Source organism: Triturus cristatus, chromosome 5_1, assembly GCF_964204655.1.
Source record: "Triturus cristatus chromosome 5_1, aTriCri1.1, whole genome shotgun sequence".
Classification (NCBI taxonomy): Eukaryota; Metazoa; Chordata; class Amphibia; order Caudata; family Salamandridae; genus Triturus; species Triturus cristatus.
In genome coordinates, this window is record NC_140587.1 from 923,960,212 (window position 1) to 923,978,803 (window position 18,592).

Genomic DNA, 18,592 nt, shown 5'->3' on the forward strand with positions numbered 1-18,592 from the left:
AACTATCTGGGGTTCACTGACATTAGCAATTCTTCATATGCTTGTCCCCCAGCCCAGCACGAGCGGCGGCCTGTTAGCTCAGTTGGTTAGAGCGTGGTGCTAATAACGCCAAGGTCACAGGTTCAATCCCTGTACAGGCCAAGTTTCTGTGTTAAATAAACGATGCTTTTTCTTCTGTCTCTTTGTTATCTGTATATCTCTTTGGAGCAAGAGCTGCTAGAATCATTAGTTGAATCAATTTGATATAGATGTGGAATTATATATTAATGTTAAAGTGCCTTGAACATCCATTAATGGTTGTAAGTTCTAACACTAAGTAACTAAATCTCTCATTTATTACAAGCATTTTCTTCTGTCTGATGTTTATCTCTATATTTCCTTTGAGCAGGAGCTGATAGAATGAGTAGATGAATTAATTTAATATAGATGATGAACTGTTATTTATTGCTAAACCACATAGAACATACATTAATGGTTCTAAGTTTTAACACTAAGAATGAAAATCTCATTTGTATTGATTTTTTTGTGATATTTGTTTCTTCATGTCGATAATATATAAATATACCTTATGGGTAAACAGCTGAAAATAAGCTTTCAAACTATCTGGGGTTCACTGACATTAGCAGTTCTGCATATGCTTGTCCCCCAGCACAGAACGAACGGCGGCCTGTTAGCTCAGTTGGTTAGAGCGTGGTGCTAATAACGCCAAGGTCACAGGTTCGATCCCTGTACAGGCCAAGTTTCTGTGTTAAAAAAAAGATGCTTTTTCTTGTGTCTCTTTGTTAACTGTATATCTCTTTGGAGCAAGAGCTGCTAGTAGTTGAATCAATTTGATATAGATGTGGAATTATATATTAATGTTAAAGTGCCTTGAACATCCATTAATGGTTGTAAGTTCTAACACTAAGTAACTAAATCTCTCATTTATTACAAGCATTTTCTTCTGTCTGATGTTTATCTCTATATTTCCTTTGAGCAGGAGCTGATAGAATGAGTAGATGAATTAATTTAATATAGATGATGAACTGTTATTTATTGCTAAACCACATAGAACATACATTAATGGTTCTAAGTTTTAACACTAAGAATGAAAATCTCATTTGTATTGATTTTTTTGTGATATTTGTTTCTTCATGTCGATAATATATAAATATACCTTATGGGTAAACAGCTGAAAATAAGCTTTCAAACTATCTGGGGTTCACTGACATTCGCAATTCTTCATATGCTTGTCCCCCAGCCCAGCACGAACAGCGGCCAGTTAGCTCAGTTGGTTAGAGCGTGGTGCTAATAACGCCAAGGTCACAGGTTCGATCCCTGTACAGGCCAAGTTTCTGTGTTAAATAAAAGATGCTTTTTCTTCTGTCTCTTTGTTATCTGTATATCTCTTTGGAGCAAGAGCTGCTAGAATCATTAGTTGAATCAATTTGATATAGATGTGGAATTATATATTAATGTTAAAGTGCCTTGAACACCCATTAATGGTTCAAAGTTCTAACACTAAGTAATTAATCTCCCATTTATTACAAGTAATTTAGGAAAGACTAGTTTTGATTTTTTGATAATGCTTAAAGACACCATGAATGTAAACAGCTGAATATAAGATTTCCATCTATCTCGGGTTAACAATCAGTAGCACTTCATCATCTGTTATTTCTTCAGTAGTATGCTATAAATATAGTAAGCCTATTATCTGATTCTGTTAGAACATGAAGTTAAAAATGCCAAGAACATACTTTCTACCACTCTCCAAGCAAACACTTAACGCTGCTTTAATGTTGAAATAGATGCATTTTCTTCTGTATCTTGTTTAAATCTATATTTCCTTTGAGCAGAAGCTGATAGAATGAGTAGATGAATTAATTTAATATAGATTATGAACTGTTATTTATTGCTAAACCACATGGAAAATACATTAATGGTTCTAAGTTTTAACACTAAGATTGAAAATCTCATTTGTATTGATTTTTTTGTGATATTTGTTTCTTCATGTCGATAATATATAAATATACCTTATGGGTAAACAGCTGAAAATAAGCTTTCAAACTATCTGGGGTTCCCTGACATTCGCAATTCTTCATATGCTTGTCCCCCAGCCCAGAACAAACGGTGGCCTGTTAGCTCAGTTGGTTAGAGCGTGGTGCTAATAACGCCAAGGTCACAGGTTCGATCCCTGTACAGGCCAAGTTTCTGTGTTAAATAAACGATGCTTTTTCTTCTGTCTCTTTGTTATCTGTATATCTCTTTGGAGCAAGAGCTGCTAGAATCATTAGTTGAATCAATTTGATATAGATGTGGAATTATATATTAATGTTAAAGTGCCTTGAACATCCATTAATGGTTGTAAGTTCTAACACTAAGTAACTAAATCTCTCATTTATTACAAGCATTTTCTTCTGTCTGATGTTTATCTCTATATTTCCTTTGAGCAGGAGCTGATAGAATGAGTAGATGAATTAATTTAATATAGATGATGAACTGTTATTTATTGCTAAACCACATAGAACATACATTAATGGTTCTAAGTTTTAACACTAAGAATGAAAATCTCATTTGTATTGATTTTTTTGTGATATTTGTTTCTTCATTTCGATAATATATAAATATACCTTATGGGTAAACAGCTGAAAATAAGCTTTCAAACTATCTGGGGTTCACTGACATTAGCAGTTCTGCATATGCTTGTCCCCCAGCACAGCACGAACGGCGGCCTGTTAGCTCAGTTGGTTAGAGCGTGGTGCTAATAACGCCAAGGTCACAGGTTCGATCCCTGTACAGGCCAAGTTTCTGTGTTAAAAAAAAGATGCTTTTTCTTGTGTCTCTTTGTTAACTGTATATCTCTTTGGAGCAAGAGCTGCTAGTAGTTGAATCAATTTGATATAGATGTGGAATTATATATTAATGTTAAAGTGCCTTGAACATCCATTAATGGTTGTAAGTTCTAACACTAAGTAACTAAATCTCTCATTTATTACAAGCATTTTCTTCTGTCTGATGTTTATCTCTATATTTCCTTTGAGCAGGAGCTGATAGAATGAGTAGATGAATTAATTTAATATAGATGATGAACTGTTATTTATTGCTAAACCACATGGAAAATACATTAATGGTTCTAAGTTTTAACACTAAGATTGAAAATCTCATTTGTATTGATTTTTTTGTGATATTTGTTTCTTCATGTCGATAATATATAAATATACCTTATGGGTAAACAGCTGAAAATAAGCTTTCAAACTATCTGGGGTTCACTGACATTAGCAATTCTTCATATGCGTGTCCCCCAGCCCCGCACGAACGGCGGCCTGTTAGCTCAGTTGGTTAGAGCGTGGTGCTAATAACGCCAAGGTCACAGGTTCGATCCCTGTACAGGCCAAGTTTCTGTGGTCAATAAAAGATGCTTTTTCTTGTGTCTCTTTGTTATCTGTATATCTCTTTGGAGCAAGAGCTGCTAGAATGATTAGTTGAATCAATTTGATATAGATGTGGAATTATATATTAATGTTAAAGTGCCTTGAACATCCATTAATGGTTGTAAGTTCTAACACTAAGTAACTAAATCTCTCATTTATTACAAGCATTTTCTTCTGTCTGATGTTTATCTCTATATTTCCTTTGAGCAGGAGCTGATAGAATGAGTAGATGAATTAATTTAATATAGATGATGAACTGTTATTTATTGCTAAACCACATAGAACATACATTAATGGTTCTAAGTTTTAACACTAAGAATGAAAATCTCATTTGTATTGATTTTTTTGTGATATTTGTTTCTTCATGTCGATAATATATAAATATACCTTATGGGTAAACAGCTGAAAATAAGCTTTCAAACTATCTGGGGTTCACTGACATTAGCAGTTCTGCATATGCTTGTCCCCCAGCACAGAACGAACGGCGGCCTGTTAGCTCAGTTGGTTAGAGCGTGGTGCTAATAACGCCAAGGTCACAGGTTCGATCCCTGTACAGGCCAAGTTTCTGTGTTAAAAAAAAGATGCTTTTTCTTGTGTCTCTTTGTTAACTGTATATCTCTTTGGAGCAAGAGCTGCTAGTAGTTGAATCAATTTGATATAGATGTGGAATTATATATTAATGTTAAAGTGCCTTGAACATCCATTAATGGTTGTAAGTTCTAACACTAAGTAACTAAATCTCTCATTTATTACAAGCATTTTCTTCTGTCTGATGTTTATCTCTATATTTCCTTTGAGCAGGAGCTGATAGAATGAGTAGATGAATTAATTTAATATAGATGATGAACTGTTATTTATTGCTAAACCACATAGAACATACATTAATGGTTCTAAGTTTTAACACTAAGAATGAAAATCTCATTTGTATTGATTTTTTTGTGATATTTGTTTCTTCATGTCGATAATATATAAATATACCTTATGGGTAAACAGCTGAAAATAAGCTTTCAAACTATCTGGGGTTCACTGACATTAGCAATTCTTCATATGCTTGTCCCCCAGCCCAGCACAAACAGCGGCCTGTTAGCTCAGTTGGTTAGAGCGTGGTGCTAATAACGCCAAGGTCACAGGTTCGATCCCTGTACAGGCCAAGTTTCTGTGTTAAATAAAAGATGCTTTTTCTTCTGTCTCTTTGTTATCTGTATATCTCTTTGGAGCAAGAGCTGCTAGAATCATTAGTTGAATCAATTTGATATAGATGTGGAATTATATATTAATGTTAAAGTGCCTTGAACATCCATTAATGGTTGTAAGTTCTAACACTAAGTAACTAAATCTCTCATTTATTACAAGCATTTCCTTCTGTCTGATGTTTATCTCTATATTTCCTTTGAGCAGAAGCTGATAGAATGAGTAGATGAATTAATTTAATATAGATGATAAACTGTTATTTATTGCTAAACCACATAGAAAATACATTAATGGTTCTAAGTTTTAACACTAAGAATGAAAATCTCATTTGTATTGATTTTTTTGTGATATTTGTTTCTTCATGTCGATAATATATAAATATACCTTATGGGTAAACAGCTGAAAATAAGCTTTCAAACTATCTGGGGTTCACTGACATTAGCAATTCTTCATATGCTTGTCCCCCAGCCCAGCACGAACGGCGGCCTGTTAGCTCAGTTGGTTAGAGCGTGGTGCTAATAACGCCAAGGTCACAGGTTCGATCCCTGTACAGGCCAAGTTTCTGTGTTAAAAAAAAGATGCTTTTTCTTGTGTCTCTTTGTTAACTGTATATCTCTTTGGAGCAAGAGCTGCTAGAATAATTAGTTGAATCAATTTGATATAGATGTGGAATTATATATTAATGTTAAAGTGCCTTGAACATCCATTAATGGTTGTAAGTTCTAACACTAAGTAACTAAATCTCTCATTTATTACAAGCATTTTCTTCTGTCTGATGTTTATCTCTATATTTCCTTTGAGCAGGAGCTGATAGAATGAGTAGATGAATTAATTTAATATAGATGATGAACTGTTATTTATTGCTAAACCATATAGAACATACATTAATGGTTCTAAGTTTTAACACTAAGAATGAAAATCTCATTTGTATTGATTTTTTTGTGATATTTGTTTCTTCATGTCGATAATATATAAATATACCTTATGGGTAAACAGCTGAAAATAAGCTTTCAAACTATCTGGGGTTCACTGACATTAGCAGTTCTGCATATGCTTGTCCCCCAGCACAGCACGAACGGCGGCCTGTTAGCTCAGTTGGTTAGAGCGTGGTGCTAATAACGCCAAGGTCACAGGTTCGATCCCTGTACAGGCCAAGTTTCTGTGTTAAAAAAAAGATGCTTTTTCTTGTGTCTCTTTGTTAACTGTATATCTCTTTGGAGCAAGAGCTGCTAGTAGTTGAATCAATTTGATATAGATGTGGAATTATATATTAATGTTAAAGTGCCTTGAACATCCATTAATGGTTGTAAGTTCTAACACTAAGTAACTAAATCTCTCATTTATTACAAGCATTTTCTTCTGTCTGATGTTTATCTCTATATTTCCTTTGAGCAGGAGCTGATAGAATGAGTAGATGAATTAATTTAATATAGATGATGAACTGTTATTTATTGCTAAACCACATGGAAAATACATTAATGGTTCTAAGTTTTAACACTAAGATTGAAAATCTCATTTGTATTGATTTTTTTGTGATATTTGTTTCTTCATGTCGATAATATATAAATATACCTTATGGGTAAACAGCTGAAAATAAGCTTTCAAACTATCTGGGGTTCACTGACATTAGCACTTCTTCATATGCTTGTCCCCAGCCCAGCACAAACAGTGGCCTGTTAGCTCAGTTGGTTAGAGCGTGGTGCTAATAACGCCAAGGTCACAGGTTCGATCCCTGTACAGGCCACGTTTCTGTGTTAAATAAAAGATGCTTTTTCTTCTGTCTCTTTGTTATCTGTATATCTCTTTGGAGCAAGAGTTGCTAGAATCATTAGTTGAATCAATTTGATATAGATGTGGAATTATATATTAATGTTAAAGTGCCTTGAACATCCATTAATGGTTGTAAGTTCTATCACTAAGTAACTAAATCTCTCATTTATTACAAGCATTTTCTTCTGTCTGATGTTTATCTCTATATTTCCTTTGAGCAGGAGCTGATAGAATGAGTAGATGAATTAATTTAATATAGATGATGAACTGTTATTTATTGCTAAACCACATAGAACATACATTAATGGTTCTAAGTTTTAACACTAAGAATGAAAATCTCATTTGTATTGATTTTTTTGTGATATTTGTTTCTTCATGTCGATAATATATAAATATACCTTATGGGTAAACAGCTGAAAATAAGCTTTCAAACTATCTGGGGTTCACTGACATTAGCAGTTCTGCATATGCTTGTCCCCCAGCACAGCACGAACGGCGGCCTGTTAGCTCAGTTGGTTAGAGCGTGGTGCTAATAACGCCAAGGTCACAGGTTCGATCCCTGTACAGGGCAAGTTTCTGTGTTAAAAAAAAGATGCTTTTTCTTGTGTCTCTTTGTTAACTTTATATCTCTTTGGAGCAAGAGCTACTAGTAGTTGAATCAATTTGATATAGATGTGGAATTATATATTAATGTTAAAGTGCCTTGAACATCCATTAATGGTTGTAAGTTCTAACACTAAGTAACTAAATCTCTCATTTATTACAAGCATTTTCTTCTGTCTGATGTTTATCTCTATATTTCCTTTGAGCAGGAGCTGATAGAATGAGTAGATGAATTAATTTAATATAGATGATGAACTGTTATTTATTGCTAAACCACATGGAAAATACAAAAAAATTTCTAAGTTTTAACACTAAGATTGAAAATCTCATTTGTATTGATTTTTTTGTGATATTTGTTTCTTCATGTCGATAATATATAAATATACCTTATGGGTAAACAGCTGAAAATAAGCTTTCAAACTATCTGGGGTTCACTGACATTAGCAATTCTTCAAATGCTTGTCCCCCAGCCCAGCACGAACAGCGGCCTGTTAGCTCAGTTGGTTAGAGCGTGGTGCTAATAACGCCAAGGTCACAGGTTCGATCCCTGTACAGGCCAAGTTTCTGTGTTAAATAAAAGATGCTTTTTCTTCTGTCTCTTTGTTATCTGTATATCTCTTTGGAGCAAGAGCTGCTAGAATGATTAGTTGAATCAATTTGATATAGATGTGGAATTATATATTAATGTTAAAGTGCCTTGAACATCCATTAATGGTTCAAAGTTCTAACACTAAGTAATTAATCTCCCATTTATTACAAGTAATTTAGGAAAGTCTAGTTTTGATTTTTTGATAATGCTTAAAGACACCATGAATGTAAACAGCTGAATATAAGATTTCCATCTATCTCGGGTTAACAATCAGTAGCACTTCATCATCTGTTATTTCTTCAGTAGTATGCTATAAATATAGTTAGCCTATTATCTGATTCTGTTAGAACATGAAGTTAAAAATGGCAAGAACATACTTTCTACCACTCTCCAAGCAAACACTTAACGCTGCTTTAATGTTGAAATAGATGCATTTTCTTCTGTATCTTGTTTAAATCTATATTTCCTTTGAGCAGAAGCTGATAGAATGAGTAGATGAATTAATTTAATATAGATGATGAACTGTTATTTATTGCTAAACCACATGGAAAATACATTAATGGTTCTAAGTTTTAACACTAAGATTGAAAATCTCATTTGTATTGATTTTTTTGTGATATTTGTTTCTTCATGTCGATAATATATAAATATACCTTATGGGTAAACAGCTGAAAAAAGGCTTTCAAACTATCTGGGGTTCACTGACATTACCACTTCTTCATATGCTTGTCCCCCAGCCAAGCATGAACAGCGGCCTGTTAGCTCAGTTGGTTAGAGCGTGGTGCTAATAACGCCAAGGTCACAGGTTCGATCCCTGTACAGGCCAAGTTTCTGTGTTAAATAAAAGATGCTTTTTCTTCTGTCTCTTTGTTATCTGTATATCTCTTTGGAGCAAGAGCTGCTAGAATCATTAGTTGAATCAATTTGATATAGATGTGGAATTATATATTAATGTTAAAGTGCCTTGAACATCCATTAATGGTTGTAAGTTCTAACACTAAGTAACTAAATCTCTCATTTATTACAAGCATTTTCTTCTGTCTGATGTTTATCTCTATATTTCCTTTGAGCAGAAGCTGATAGAATGAGTAGATGAATTAATTTAATATAGATGATAAACTGTTATTTATTGCTAAACCACATAGAAAATACATTAATGGTTCTAAGTTTTAACACTAAGAATGAAAATCTCATTTGTATTGATTTTTTTGTGATATTTGTTTCTTCATGTCGATAATATATAAATATACCTTATGGGTAAACAGCTGAAAATAAGCTTTCAAACTATCTGGGGTTCACTGACATTAGCAATTCTTCATATGCTTGTCCCCCAGCCCAGCACGAACGGCGGCCTGTTAGCTCAGTTGGTTAGAGCGTGGTGCTAATAACGCCAAGGTCACAGGTTCGATCCCTGTACAGGCCAAGTTTCTGTGTTAAAAAAAAGATGCTTTTTCTTGTGTCTCTTTGTTAACTGTATATCTCTTTGGAGCAAGAGCTGCTAGAATCATTAGTTGAATCAATTTGATATAGATGTGGAATTATATATTAATGTTAAAGTGCCTTGAACATCCATTAATGGTTGTAAGTTCTAACACTAAGTAACTAAATCTCTAATTTATTACAAGCATTTTCTTCTGTCTGATGTTTATCTCTATATTTCCTTTGAGCAGGAGCTGATAGAATGAGTAGATGAATTAATTGAATATAGATGATGAACTGTTATTTATTGCTAAACCACATAGAACATACATTAATGGTTCTAAGTTTTAACACTAAGAATGAAAATCTCATTTGTATTGATTTTTTTGTGATATTTGTTTCTTCATGTCGATAATATATAAATATACCTTATGGGTAAACAGCTGAAAATAAGCTTTCAAACTATCTGGGGTTCACTGACATTAGCAGTTCTGCATATGCTTGTCCCCCAGCACAGCACGAACGGCGGCCTGTTAGCTCAGTTGGTTAGAGCGTGGTGCTAATAACGCCAAGGTCACAGGTTCGATCCCTGTACAGGCCAAGTTTCTGTGTTAAAAAAAAGATGCTTTTTCTTGTGTCTCTTTGTTAACTGTATATCTCTTTGGAGCAAGAGCTGCTAGTAGTTGAATCAATTTGATATAGATGTGGAATTATATATTAATGTTAAAGTGCCTTGAACATCCATTAATGGTTGTAAGTTCTAACACTAAGTAACTAAATCTCTCATTTATTACAAGCATTTTCTTCTGTCTGATGTTTATCTCTATATTTCCTTTGAGCAGGAGCTGATAGAATGAGTAGATGAATTAATTTAATATAGATGATGAACTGTTATTTATTGCTAAACCACATGGAAAATACATTAATGGTTCTAAGTTTTAACACTAAGATTGAAAATCTCATTTGTATTGATTTTTTTGTGATATTTGTTTCTTCATGTCGATAATATATAAATATACCTTATGGGTAAACAGCTGAAAATAAGCTTTCAAACTATCTGGGGTTCACTGACATTAGCAATTCTTCATATGCTTGTCCCCCAGCCCAGCACGAGCGGCGGCCTGTTAGCTCAGTTGGTTAGAGCGTGGTGCTAATAACGCCAAGGTCACAGGTTCAATCCCTGTACAGGCCAAGTTTCTGTGTTAAATAAACGATGCTTTTTCTTCTGTCTCTTTGTTATCTGTATATCTCTTTGGAGCAAGAGCTGCTAGAATCATTAGTTGAATCAATTTGATATAGATGTGGAATTATATATTAATGTTAAAGTGCCTTGAACATCCATTAATGGTTGTAAGTTCTAACACTAAGTAACTAAATCTCTCATTTATTACAAGCATTTTCTTCTGTCTGATGTTTATCTCTATATTTCCTTTGAGCAGGAGCTGATAGAATGAGTAGATGAATTAATTTAATATAGATGATGAACTGTTATTTATTGCTAAACCACATAGAACATACATTAATGGTTCTAAGTTTTAACACTAAGAATGAAAATCTCATTTGTATTGATTTTTTTGTGATATTTGTTTCTTCATGTCGATAATATATAAATATACCTTATGGGTAAACAGCTGAAAATAAGCTTTCAAACTATCTGGGGTTCACTGACATTAGCAGTTCTGCATATGCTTGTCCCCCAGCACAGAACGAACGGCGGCCTGTTAGCTCAGTTGGTTAGAGCGTGGTGCTAATAACGCCAAGGTCACAGGTTCGATCCCTGTACAGGCCAAGTTTCTGTGTTAAAAAAAAGATGCTTTTTCTTGTGTCTCTTTGTTAACTGTATATCTCTTTGGAGCAAGAGCTGCTAGTAGTTGAATCAATTTGATATAGATGTGGAATTATATATTAATGTTAAAGTGCCTTGAACATCCATTAATGGTTGTAAGTTCTAACACTAAGTAACTAAATCTCTCATTTATTACAAGCATTTTCTTCTGTCTGATGTTTATCTCTATATTTCCTTTGAGCAGGAGCTGATAGAATGAGTAGATGAATTAATTTAATATAGATGATGAACTGTTATTTATTGCTAAACCACATAGAACATACATTAATGGTTCTAAGTTTTAACACTAAGAATGAAAATCTCATTTGTATTGATTTTTTTGTGATATTTGTTTCTTCATGTCGATAATATATAAATATACCTTATGGGTAAACAGCTGAAAATAAGCTTTCAAACTATCTGGGGTTCACTGACATTCGCAATTCTTCATATGCTTGTCCCCCAGCCCAGCACGAACAGCGGCCAGTTAGCTCAGTTGGTTAGAGCGTGGTGCTAATAACGCCAAGGTCACAGGTTCGATCCCTGTACAGGCCAAGTTTCTGTGTTAAATAAAAGATGCTTTTTCTTCTGTCTCTTTGTTATCTGTATATCTCTTTGGAGCAAGAGCTGCTAGAATCATTAGTTGAATCAATTTGATATAGATGTGGAATTATATATTAATGTTAAAGTGCCTTGAACACCCATTAATGGTTCAAAGTTCTAACACTAAGTAATTAATCTCCCATTTATTACAAGTAATTTAGGAAAGACTAGTTTTGATTTTTTGATAATGCTTAAAGACACCATGAATGTAAACAGCTGAATATAAGATTTCCATCTATCTCGGGTTAACAATCAGTAGCACTTCATCATCTGTTATTTCTTCAGTAGTATGCTATAAATATAGTAAGCCTATTATCTGATTCTGTTAGAACATGAAGTTAAAAATGCCAAGAACATACTTTCTACCACTCTCCAAGCAAACACTTAACGCTGCTTTAATGTTGAAATAGATGCATTTTCTTCTGTATCTTGTTTAAATCTATATTTCCTTTGAGCAGAAGCTGATAGAATGAGTAGATGAATTAATTTAATATAGATTATGAACTGTTATTTATTGCTAAACCACATGGAAAATACATTAATGGTTCTAAGTTTTAACACTAAGATTGAAAATCTCATTTGTATTGATTTTTTTGTGATATTTGTTTCTTCATGTCGATAATATATAAATATACCTTATGGGTAAACAGCTGAAAATAAGCTTTCAAACTATCTGGGGTTCCCTGACATTCGCAATTCTTCATATGCTTGTCCCCCAGCCCAGAACAAACGGTGGCCTGTTAGCTCAGTTGGTTAGAGCGTGGTGCTAATAACGCCAAGGTCACAGGTTCGATCCCTGTACAGGCCAAGTTTCTGTGTTAAATAAACGATGCTTTTTCTTCTGTCTCTTTGTTATCTGTATATCTCTTTGGAGCAAGAGCTGCTAGAATCATTAGTTGAATCAATTTGATATAGATGTGGAATTATATATTAATGTTAAAGTGCCTTGAACATCCATTAATGGTTGTAAGTTCTAACACTAAGTAACTAAATCTCTCATTTATTACAAGCATTTTCTTCTGTCTGATGTTTATCTCTATATTTCCTTTGAGCAGGAGCTGATAGAATGAGTAGATGAATTAATTTAATATAGATGATGAACTGTTATTTATTGCTAAACCACATAGAACATACATTAATGGTTCTAAGTTTTAACACTAAGAATGAAAATCTCATTTGTATTGATTTTTTTGTGATATTTGTTTCTTCATTTCGATAATATATAAATATACCTTATGGGTAAACAGCTGAAAATAAGCTTTCAAACTATCTGGGGTTCACTGACATTAGCAGTTCTGCATATGCTTGTCCCCCAGCACAGCACGAACGGCGGCCTGTTAGCTCAGTTGGTTAGAGCGTGGTGCTAATAACGCCAAGGTCACAGGTTCGATCCCTGTACAGGCCAAGTTTCTGTGTTAAAAAAAAGATGCTTTTTCTTGTGTCTCTTTGTTAACTGTATATCTCTTTGGAGCAAGAGCTGCTAGTAGTTGAATCAATTTGATATAGATGTGGAATTATATATTAATGTTAAAGTGCCTTGAACATCCATTAATGGTTGTAAGTTCTAACACTAAGTAACTAAATCTCTCATTTATTACAAGCATTTTCTTCTGTCTGATGTTTATCTCTATATTTCCTTTGAGCAGGAGCTGATAGAATGAGTAGATGAATTAATTTAATATAGATGATGAACTGTTATTTATTGCTAAACCACATGGAAAATACATTAATGGTTCTAAGTTTTAACACTAAGATTGAAAATCTCATTTGTATTGATTTTTTTGTGATATTTGTTTCTTCATGTCGATAATATATAAATATACCTTATGGGTAAACAGCTGAAAATAAGCTTTCAAACTATCTGGGGTTCACTGACATTAGCAATTCTTCATATGCGTGTCCCCCAGCCCCGCACGAACGGCGGCCTGTTAGCTCAGTTGGTTAGAGCGTGGTGCTAATAACGCCAAGGTCACAGGTTCGATCCCTGTACAGGCCAAGTTTCTGTGGTCAATAAAAGATGCTTTTTCTTGTGTCTCTTTGTTATCTGTATATCTCTTTGGAGCAAGAGCTGCTAGAATGATTAGTTGAATCAATTTGATATAGATGTGGAATTATATATTAATGTTAAAGTGCCTTGAACATCCATTAATGGTTGTAAGTTCTAACACTAAGTAACTAAATCTCTCATTTATTACAAGCATTTTCTTCTGTCTGATGTTTATCTCTATATTTCCTTTGAGCAGGAGCTGATAGAATGAGTAGATGAATTAATTTAATATAGATGATGAACTGTTATTTATTGCTAAACCACATAGAACATACATTAATGGTTCTAAGTTTTAACACTAAGAATGAAAATCTCATTTGTATTGATTTTTTTGTGATATTTGTTTCTTCATGTCGATAATATATAAATATACCTTATGGGTAAACAGCTGAAAATAAGCTTTCAAACTATCTGGGGTTCACTGACATTAGCAGTTCTGCATATGCTTGTCCCCCAGCACAGAACGAACGGCGGCCTGTTAGCTCAGTTGGTTAGAGCGTGGTGCTAATAACGCCAAGGTCACAGGTTCGATCCCTGTACAGGCCAAGTTTCTGTGTTAAAAAAAAGATGCTTTTTCTTGTGTCTCTTTGTTAACTGTATATCTCTTTGGAGCAAGAGCTGCTAGTAGTTGAATCAATTTGATATAGATGTGGAATTATATATTAATGTTAAAGTGCCTTGAACATCCATTAATGGTTGTAAGTTCTAACACTAAGTAACTAAATCTCTCATTTATTACAAGCATTTTCTTCTGTCTGATGTTTATCTCTATATTTCCTTTGAGCAGGAGCTGATAGAATGAGTAGATGAATTAATTTAATATAGATGATGAACTGTTATTTATTGCTAAACCACATAGAACATACATTAATGGTTCTAAGTTTTAACACTAAGAATGAAAATCTCATTTGTATTGATTTTTTTGTGATATTTGTTTCTTCATGTCGATAATATATAAATATACCTTATGGGTAAACAGCTGAAAATAAGCTTTCAAACTATCTGGGGTTCACTGACATTCGCAATTCTTCATATGCTTGTCCCCCAGCCCAGCACGAACAGCGGCCTGTTAGCTCAGTTGGTTAGAGCGTGGTGCTAATAACGCCAAGGTCACAGGTTCGATCCCTGTACAGGCCAAGTTTCTGTGTTAAATAAAAGATGCTTTTTCTTGTGTCTCTTTGTTATCTGTATATCTCTTTGGAGCAAGAGCTGCTAGAATCATTAGTTGAATCAATTTGATATAGATGTGGAATTATATATTAATGTTAAAGTGCCTTGAACACCCATTAATGGTTCAAAGTTCTAACACTAAGTAATTAATCTCCCATTTATTACAAGTAATTTAGGAAAGACTAGTTTTGATTTTTTGATAATGCTTAAAGACACCATGAATGTAAACAGCTGAATATAAGATTTCCATCTATCTCGGGTTAACAATCAGTAGCACTTCATCATCTGTTATTTCTTCAGTAGTATGCTATAAATATAGTAAGCCTATTATCTGATTCTGTTAGAACATGAAGTTAAAAATGCCAAGAACATACTTTCTACCACTCTCCAAGCAAACACTTAACGCTGCTTTAATGTTGAAATAGATGCATTTTCTTCTGTATCTTGTTTAAATCTATATTTCCTTTGAGCAGAAGCTGATAGAATGAGTAGATGAATTAATTTAATATAGATGATGAACTGTTATTTATTGCTAAACCACATGGAAAATACATTAATGGTTCTAAGTTTTAACACTAAGAATGAAAATCTCATTTGTATTGATTTTTTTGTGATATTTGTTTCTTCATGTCGATAATATATAAATATACCTTATGGGTAAACAGCTGAAAATAAGCTTTCAAACTATCTGGGGTTCACTGACATTAGCAATTCTTCATATGCTTGTCCCCCAGCCCAGCACAAACAGCGGCCTGTTAGCTCAGTTGGTTAGAGCGTGGTGCTAATAACGCCAAGGTCACAGGTTCGATCCCTGTACAGGCCAAGTTTCTGTGTTAAATAAAAGATGCTTTTTCTTCTGTCTCTTTGTTATCTGTATATCTCTTTGGAGCAAGAGCTGCTAGAATCATTAGTTGAATCAATTTGATATAGATGTGGAATTATATATTAATGTTAAAGTGCCTTGAACATCCATTAATGGTTGTAAGTTCTAACACTAAGTAACTAAATCTCTCATTTATTACAAGCATTTCCTTCTGTCTGATGTTTATCTCTATATTTCCTTTGAGCAGAAGCTGATAGAATGAGTAGATGAATTAATTTAATATAGATGATAAACTGTTATTTATTGCTAAACCACATAGAAAATACATTAATGGTTCTAAGTTTTAACACTAAGAATGAAAATCTCATTTGTATTGATTTTTTTGTGATATTTGTTTCTTCATGTCGATAATATATAAATATACCTTATGGGTAAACAGCTGAAAATAAGCTTTCAAACTATCTGGGGTTCACTGACATTAGCAATTCTTCATATGCTTGTCCCCCAGCCCAGCACGAACGGCGGCCTGTTAGCTCAGTTGGTTAGAGCGTGGTGCTAATAACGCCAAGGTCACAGGTTCGATCCCTGTACAGGCCAAGTTTCTGTGTTAAAAAAAAGATGCTTTTTCTTGTGTCTCTTTGTTAACTGTATATCTCTTTGGAGCAAGAGCTGCTAGAATAATTAGTTGAATCAATTTGATATAGATGTGGAATTATATATTAATGTTAAAGTGCCTTGAACATCCATTAATGGTTGTAAGTTCTAACACTAAGTAACTAAATCTCTCATTTATTACAAGCATTTTCTTCTGTCTGATGTTTATCTCTATATTTCCTTTGAGCAGGAGCTGATAGAATGAGTAGATGAATTAATTTAATATAGATGATGAACTGTTATTTATTGCTAAACCATATAGAACATACATTAATGGTTCTAAGTTTTAACACTAAGAATGAAAATCTCATTTGTATTGATTTTTTTGTGATATTTGTTTCTTCATGTCGATAATATATAAATATACCTTATGGGTAAACAGCTGAAAATAAGCTTTCAAACTATCTGGGGTTCACTGACATTAGCAGTTCTGCATATGCTTGTCCCCCAGCACAGCACGAACGGCGGCCTGTTAGCTCAGTTGGTTAGAGCGTGGTGCTAATAACGCCAAGGTCACAGGTTCGATCCCTGTACAGGCCAAGTTTCTGTGTTAAAAAAAAGATGCTTTTTCTTGTGTCTCTTTGTTAACTGTATATCTCTTTGGAGCAAGAGCTGCTAGTAGTTGAATCAATTTGATATAGATGTGGAATTATATATTAATGTTAAAGTGCCTTGAACATCCATTAATGGTTGTAAGTTCTAACACTAAGTAACTAAATCTCTCATTTATTACAAGCATTTTCTTCTGTCTGATGTTTATCTCTATATTTCCTTTGAGCAGGAGCTGATAGAATGAGTAGATGAATTAATTTAATATAGATGATGAACTGTTATTTATTGCTAAACCACATGGAAAATACATTAATGGTTCTAAGTTTTAACACTAAGATTGAAAATCTCATTTGTATTGATTTTTTTGTGATATTTGTTTCTTCATGTCGATAATATATAAATATACCTTATGGGTAAACAGCTGAAAATAAGCTTTCAAACTATCTGGGGTTCACTGACATTAGCACTTCTTCATATGCTTGTCCCCAGCCCAGCACAAACAGTGGCCTGTTAGCTCAGTTGGTTAGAGCGTGGTGCTAATAACGCCAAGGTCACAGGTTCGATCCCTGTACAGGCCACGTTTCTGTGTTAAATAAAAGATGCTTTTTCTTCTGTCTCTTTGTTATCTGTATATCTCTTTGGAGCAAGAGTTGCTAGAATCATTAGTTGAATCAATTTGATATAGATGTGGAATTATATATTAATGTTAAAGTGCCTTGAACATCCATTAATGGTTGTAAGTTCTATCACTAAGTAACTAAATCTCTCATTTATTACAAGCATTTTCTTCTGTCTGATGTTTATCTCTATATTTCCTTTGAGCAGGAGCTGATAGAATGAGTAGATGAATTAATTTAATATAGATGATGAACTGTTATTTATTGCTAAACCACATAGAACATACATTAATGGTTCTAAGTTTTAACACTAAGAATGAAAATCTCATTTGTATTGATTTTTTTGTGATATTTGTTTCTTCATGTCGATAATATATAAATATACCTTATGGGTAAACAGCTGAAAATAAGCTTTCAAACTATCTGGGGTTCACTGACATTAGCAGTTCTGCATATGCTTGTCCCCCAGCACAGCACGAACGGCGGCCTGTTAGCTCAGTTGGTTAGAGCGTGGTGCTAATAACGCCAAGGTCACAGGTTCGATCCCTGTACAGGGCAAGTTTCTGTGTTAAAAAAAAGATGCTTTTTCTTGTGTCTCTTTGTTAACTTTATATCTCTTTGGAGCAAGAGCTACTAGTAGTTGAATCAATTTGATATAGATGTGGAATTATATATTAATGTTAAAGTGCCTTGAACATCCATTAATGGTTGTAAGTTCTAACACTAAGTAACTAAATCTCTCATTTATTACAAGCATTTTCTTCTGTCTGATGTTTATCTCTATATTTCCTTTGAGCAGGAGCTGATAGAATGAGTAGATGAATTAATTTAATATAGATGATGAACTGTTATTTATTGCTAAACCACATGGAAAATACAAAAAAATTTCTAAGTTTTAACACTAAGATTGAAAATCTCATTTGTATTGATTTTTTTGTGATATTTGTTTCTTCATGTCGATAATATATAAATATACCTTATGGGTAAACAGCTGAAAATAAGATTTCAAACTATCTGGGGTTCACTGACATTAGCAATTCTTCAAATGCTTGTCCCCCAGCCCAGCACGAACAGCGGCCTGTTAGCTCAGTTGGTTAGAGCGTGGTGCTAATAACGCCAAGGTCACAGGTTCGATCCCTGTACAGGCCAAGTTTCTGTGTTAAATAAAAGATGCTTTTTCTTCTGTCTCTTTGTTATCTGTATATCTCTTTGGAGCAAGAGCTGCTAGAATGATTAGTTGAATCAATTTGATATAGATGTGGAATTATATATTAATGTTAAAGTGCCTTGAACATCCATTAATGGTTCAAAGTTCTAAC

At 33.7% G+C, this 18,592-nt stretch overlaps 24 non-coding genes across 24 annotated transcripts; all 24 read left to right on the forward strand.

Moving 5' to 3' along the window:
• Positions 1–664: 664 nt before the first annotated feature.
• TRNAI-AAU (transfer RNA isoleucine (anticodon AAU)) lies at positions 665–738 on the forward strand. Its single transcript has one exon. It is a non-coding gene; the product is annotated as a tRNA-Ile (tRNA).
• Positions 739–2,111: 1,373 nt separating this feature from the next.
• Positions 2,112–2,185, forward strand: TRNAI-AAU (transfer RNA isoleucine (anticodon AAU)). The gene has a single exon. It is a non-coding gene; the product is annotated as a tRNA-Ile (tRNA).
• A 523-nt stretch (positions 2,186–2,708) lies between these two features.
• TRNAI-AAU (transfer RNA isoleucine (anticodon AAU)) lies at positions 2,709–2,782 on the forward strand. Its single transcript has one exon. It is a non-coding gene; the product is annotated as a tRNA-Ile (tRNA).
• A 517-nt stretch (positions 2,783–3,299) lies between these two features.
• Positions 3,300–3,373, forward strand: TRNAI-AAU (transfer RNA isoleucine (anticodon AAU)). The gene has a single exon. It is a non-coding gene; the product is annotated as a tRNA-Ile (tRNA).
• A 523-nt stretch (positions 3,374–3,896) lies between these two features.
• TRNAI-AAU (transfer RNA isoleucine (anticodon AAU)) lies at positions 3,897–3,970 on the forward strand. Its single transcript has one exon. It is a non-coding gene; the product is annotated as a tRNA-Ile (tRNA).
• A 517-nt stretch (positions 3,971–4,487) lies between these two features.
• On the forward strand, positions 4,488–4,561 carry TRNAI-AAU (transfer RNA isoleucine (anticodon AAU)). The gene has a single exon. It is a non-coding gene; the product is annotated as a tRNA-Ile (tRNA).
• A 523-nt stretch (positions 4,562–5,084) lies between these two features.
• Positions 5,085–5,158, forward strand: TRNAI-AAU (transfer RNA isoleucine (anticodon AAU)). The gene has a single exon. It is a non-coding gene; the product is annotated as a tRNA-Ile (tRNA).
• A 523-nt stretch (positions 5,159–5,681) lies between these two features.
• Positions 5,682–5,755, forward strand: TRNAI-AAU (transfer RNA isoleucine (anticodon AAU)). Its single transcript has one exon. It is a non-coding gene; the product is annotated as a tRNA-Ile (tRNA).
• Positions 5,756–6,271: 516 nt separating this feature from the next.
• TRNAI-AAU (transfer RNA isoleucine (anticodon AAU)) lies at positions 6,272–6,345 on the forward strand. The gene has a single exon. It is a non-coding gene; the product is annotated as a tRNA-Ile (tRNA).
• A 1,114-nt stretch (positions 6,346–7,459) lies between these two features.
• Positions 7,460–7,533, forward strand: TRNAI-AAU (transfer RNA isoleucine (anticodon AAU)). Its single transcript has one exon. It is a non-coding gene; the product is annotated as a tRNA-Ile (tRNA).
• Positions 7,534–8,315: 782 nt separating this feature from the next.
• Positions 8,316–8,389, forward strand: TRNAI-AAU (transfer RNA isoleucine (anticodon AAU)). The gene has a single exon. It is a non-coding gene; the product is annotated as a tRNA-Ile (tRNA).
• Positions 8,390–8,912: 523 nt separating this feature from the next.
• TRNAI-AAU (transfer RNA isoleucine (anticodon AAU)) lies at positions 8,913–8,986 on the forward strand. Its single transcript has one exon. It is a non-coding gene; the product is annotated as a tRNA-Ile (tRNA).
• A 523-nt stretch (positions 8,987–9,509) lies between these two features.
• Positions 9,510–9,583, forward strand: TRNAI-AAU (transfer RNA isoleucine (anticodon AAU)). The gene has a single exon. It is a non-coding gene; the product is annotated as a tRNA-Ile (tRNA).
• Positions 9,584–10,697: 1,114 nt separating this feature from the next.
• TRNAI-AAU (transfer RNA isoleucine (anticodon AAU)) lies at positions 10,698–10,771 on the forward strand. The gene has a single exon. It is a non-coding gene; the product is annotated as a tRNA-Ile (tRNA).
• A 1,373-nt stretch (positions 10,772–12,144) lies between these two features.
• On the forward strand, positions 12,145–12,218 carry TRNAI-AAU (transfer RNA isoleucine (anticodon AAU)). The gene has a single exon. It is a non-coding gene; the product is annotated as a tRNA-Ile (tRNA).
• Positions 12,219–12,741: 523 nt separating this feature from the next.
• On the forward strand, positions 12,742–12,815 carry TRNAI-AAU (transfer RNA isoleucine (anticodon AAU)). The gene has a single exon. It is a non-coding gene; the product is annotated as a tRNA-Ile (tRNA).
• Positions 12,816–13,332: 517 nt separating this feature from the next.
• On the forward strand, positions 13,333–13,406 carry TRNAI-AAU (transfer RNA isoleucine (anticodon AAU)). Its single transcript has one exon. It is a non-coding gene; the product is annotated as a tRNA-Ile (tRNA).
• Positions 13,407–13,929: 523 nt separating this feature from the next.
• Positions 13,930–14,003, forward strand: TRNAI-AAU (transfer RNA isoleucine (anticodon AAU)). The gene has a single exon. It is a non-coding gene; the product is annotated as a tRNA-Ile (tRNA).
• A 517-nt stretch (positions 14,004–14,520) lies between these two features.
• TRNAI-AAU (transfer RNA isoleucine (anticodon AAU)) lies at positions 14,521–14,594 on the forward strand. The gene has a single exon. It is a non-coding gene; the product is annotated as a tRNA-Ile (tRNA).
• A 782-nt stretch (positions 14,595–15,376) lies between these two features.
• Positions 15,377–15,450, forward strand: TRNAI-AAU (transfer RNA isoleucine (anticodon AAU)). The gene has a single exon. It is a non-coding gene; the product is annotated as a tRNA-Ile (tRNA).
• Positions 15,451–15,973: 523 nt separating this feature from the next.
• On the forward strand, positions 15,974–16,047 carry TRNAI-AAU (transfer RNA isoleucine (anticodon AAU)). The gene has a single exon. It is a non-coding gene; the product is annotated as a tRNA-Ile (tRNA).
• Positions 16,048–16,570: 523 nt separating this feature from the next.
• On the forward strand, positions 16,571–16,644 carry TRNAI-AAU (transfer RNA isoleucine (anticodon AAU)). Its single transcript has one exon. It is a non-coding gene; the product is annotated as a tRNA-Ile (tRNA).
• A 516-nt stretch (positions 16,645–17,160) lies between these two features.
• Positions 17,161–17,234, forward strand: TRNAI-AAU (transfer RNA isoleucine (anticodon AAU)). Its single transcript has one exon. It is a non-coding gene; the product is annotated as a tRNA-Ile (tRNA).
• A 1,114-nt stretch (positions 17,235–18,348) lies between these two features.
• On the forward strand, positions 18,349–18,422 carry TRNAI-AAU (transfer RNA isoleucine (anticodon AAU)). Its single transcript has one exon. It is a non-coding gene; the product is annotated as a tRNA-Ile (tRNA).
• Positions 18,423–18,592: the final 170 nt, after the last annotated feature.